At 40.4% G+C, this 3,766-nt stretch overlaps 1 pseudogene; it reads left to right on the top strand.

Annotated features, from left to right (window-relative positions):
* The first annotated feature begins 359 nt into the window (after positions 1–359).
* On the top strand, positions 360–899 carry LOC145666107 (protein GVQW3 pseudogene; annotated as a pseudogene).
* Positions 900–3,766: the final 2,867 nt, after the last annotated feature.

Raw genomic sequence — 3,766 nt, 5'->3', positions numbered from 1 at the left:
GAAGATAGGCAATATCTTCCTGTATCTAGTATACCTGTTAAGAAGACTATAACTAGCCACGCCGTTAGAGATATGCATTGGCTAATGTTAGAAATTAGTTTGGTCAGTTTACGTGAAACAATATTGTGGCGCCAACTTAAATGCTCACAACCACGTTTTTAACGCCGTAAATGAAGCGAGGTTATGCTCCTGACTTGCCTACTGTGTCCATCACTTCAGATCTACAGGGTTCATTATGAAAGTAATGAGCTTGATGCTACCCTGACTCAACAATCCACCGCAGCGCGCGCTGCCGGCGCGGAAAAAGTAGTGGATTGTCTGTCCTTCCAAACGCACCCGGAGTCAGTCTGCTGCGAGCAATGACAGCGTGTGGATGTCGATTCGCGTTAAGCACGTTTTTACAAGTTGTAATACGGCGCGATGGAGGGGTCGAACAATGCTACGCCATAAAATTTTGCGTCACGTTGAATAAGAATGCTACGGAAACTTACCAGATGCTGAAAAAGGCCCACAAGCAGGAGTGTTTGTCAAGATCCCACGTCGGAAAATGGCACAGGTCGTTCAAGAAGGGTCGGGAGGAGGTCGCCGACGAGCCCCGTTCTGGACGCCCAACAACGGACAGGACCGACGACAACGTTAACCGTGTGCGTGAAGTGTTGCGCTCAGACCGGCGTGTGAGCATTCAACAAATCGCGGACACCCTAAACATGTCAATATTTGCGGTACATGAGATAGTGACCGAGCACCTGCAAATGCGAAAGGTCTGTATGAAGCTTGTTCCGAAGGTGTTGACGAACGAACAAAAAGAACTTCGAGTTTTGCGCTGCAAGGAGTTGTTGGCATTGTGTGAAAGTGGTCCGGACTTTTTAGACTCGGTCGTAACTGGAGACGAATCCTGAATGTTCGAATACGATCCAGAATCCAAAAGGCAGAGTGTGGAGTTCCACACCTCATCCTCCCTCCGCCCCAAAAAGGCCCGCATGAGCAAATTCCGAATCAAATCCATGCTTATTGTCTTCTTCGACGTTCGAGGAATCATTCATTTCGAGTTTGTGCCACCAGGACAACCTGTCAACGCAGGATTTTATCTAGAAGTGCTCAAGAGACTGAAAGGCAGGGTCGCCCACGTTCGAAGTGACATCAAAGGCTCAATGAAACTCAACCACGACAATGCACCAAGTCACACCACCTTCACCGTCGTCGACTTCCTGGCCCGGAGCAGAACCCCAGTGGTCCCCCACCCCCTATAGTCCTCACCTGGCTCCTAGTGACTTTTTTTGTTTCCCCGTTTGAAGAGACACCTCAAAGGAAAACATTGCGACTCCGTGCAGAACATTCAAGCCCATGTTACAAGGTTTTTAAAAGCCATTTCAGCCGAGGACTTTAAAGATGCTTTTCAGGCGTGGAAAACACGTCTCCAGAAGTGTATCGATGCAGAAGGAGCGTACTTTGAGGAATTTTAAAGATTTGTAACAATCGGAGCAATAAAAGAGTTTTTCTAAAGCAATGCTCATTTCTTTCATAATGAACCCTGTACGTGACGCAGCGGTAAATGTACACCGACAGCGGTTTGAAAGTTCTAAAGCATGGCTAGCAATTCTTCACGCAATTTGTCTTTGCGTCTCAAGATATTGCTTTATAAAACAGGCACAAACAACAATGCAAATTATGATAATGAATTCAAATATTTTCTCTCACTTTGGCCAATATTTGCAAGAGTTTCATCTATTGTTTTCCTTAAATCTCTTCATAGCAACTGAACTTTTTAGCACTTCTTACATTGCATACGGATGATGACTCAATATTCGTAATTGTTCGCCATTTGCCAGACGTATCGACTAGTATTATATTGTTTTCCCCTTATTGTGTGTTTTAATTTTTTTTAATTAAAACGAATTTTAAAAGCGTCTAGCGAATAGATAGAGTGCGTTGCTCGTTACGGCCTTCCAACATAGTGTTATATTGCCCAATGTTTGTAGCTTATAGAGGGTGTTTATCCCCTTGATCCCCCACGTTGGCCGATATAAAGAAAACACGTATGTCCTACTTTTCATTCCTTTATTCACTGCAGGAGTTTCAAGCAAATCCCCACTGTGCGTTGCTAATTATGGCCTTGCTAAAATGTGTCATATTGCCCTATGTTCGTATGTTAGGGGGGGTGTTTACCCCTTCATTTCCCGTGTTGGCCGATATAAAGAAATACGTATGTCCTACTTTTGATTCCTTTATTTACTGCAGGAGTTTCTAGCAAATCCCCACTGCGCGTTGCTGGTTATGGCCTTGCTAAAATATGTCATATTGCCTTAGGTTCACACTTTGGGGGGCTGTTTACCCTATTCATCCCCCACGCTGACCGATATAAAAAAAAACACGTTTGTCCTACTTTTGATTCATTTATTCACTGCAGGTGTTTCAACCAAATCTGGCTTGCTCGTTGCTAGTTATGGCCTTGCTAAAATGTGTAATATTGCTCTATGTTCGTACTTTATGGGGGTGTTTATCCCTTCATCCCCCGTGTTGGCCGATATAAAGAGACACGTATGTCCTACTTTTGATTCCTTTACTCATTCCAGGAGTTTGAAGTAAGTCGCAGTGTGATACTTGAAAGACCTTACTTGTCAGAGTAATGAAATCATGCACAGCAACATTTGCATCAGTCCGGTCACTTCGAGGGCGTGCAGAGTATTTGATGTCGAGTGTTGAACCGGCTTGTTCAAGTTTCTTGATTAACCTATGAACAGTAGACGCATTTGGTGCATTGTTGTGTCCAAGAATCGTACGGAGTTTCTGAACAGTTTCCACGAAACTTTCATCATTCTTGTAGTGGGTTTTAAAAATCAATACTTGCTGTTCCGTACTGTATCTTTCCATGATGACACTTCACGAACACTGACCTTGGAAACAAAAGCACAGTATCAAAACATAATTTCAATGATCAATGATAACAAAACATACAAAAACAATGTTGCCAAGAACAATAAATAAAAATAATGGGTTTTTAAATTCGGCGTTCTTTCTGGGACAGTCTTTAAAATACTTGGCTTAAAATGGTACTTCAATCATTCCCGGTTTCAATATTGGATCTCAATTGAAAGTCTACTGTAGTTTCGTAATGTGAAGCAAACCTAACTTTTTCATGAACTGATATATTTTCATTGTTTTTAGTTATAAAAAAAAGAGGAAGAAAAACTCCATCTTTTGCCCTTTCCAGACCAACTTGCTAAATGAATGCTCATGATAGATATTAAAATTTTGAAACCTCCAAATGTTTCCAGACCAAAAAAAAAAAAAAAAAAAAAACATCGGCGTAGTTATAGGATGTGCATTTCCTAATAAAACTTTAAAATAAACGAAACATTACCGATTTTCAAATGTATTAGATTTTCCAATTATTACAAACGATCTCTACGATTTTCAAAAGATAGGTCTAATTGTTTTTCTTTCTTCAATTGCCATGCATTTAGAGATTTTATCTGTAATTCTTTAATTCATTAAAATAACGTTTTAGCTGACCTTTTTAATAAATTTAAAGCCTATGAGTCATGAGTAGGTGAGGATGTTAATAGAGAGTGGGTATGATTACATTAATTTTATGAAGACCCATATGAAAAGTTGAGGCTACTCCTATGATCATGAATAATATCATTTTTATACAAAGTATTTCATTATTTTTAAAAGGCCTTACAATTCTATTGGTAACTATTAGAAATAGAAATGCAAGGAGTTGCTTACAAAAATGTTTATTTGACATTTTCACAAACTCGGT

Source organism: Thermobia domestica, chromosome 12 (genome assembly GCF_964235325.1).
Source record: "Thermobia domestica chromosome 12, izTheDome1.hap1.1, whole genome shotgun sequence".
Taxonomy (NCBI): domain Eukaryota; kingdom Metazoa; phylum Arthropoda; class Insecta; order Zygentoma; family Lepismatidae; genus Thermobia; species Thermobia domestica.
The sequence above is the reverse complement of the archived record's forward strand: the minus strand, read 5'-3'. Positions and strand labels throughout refer to the sequence as shown.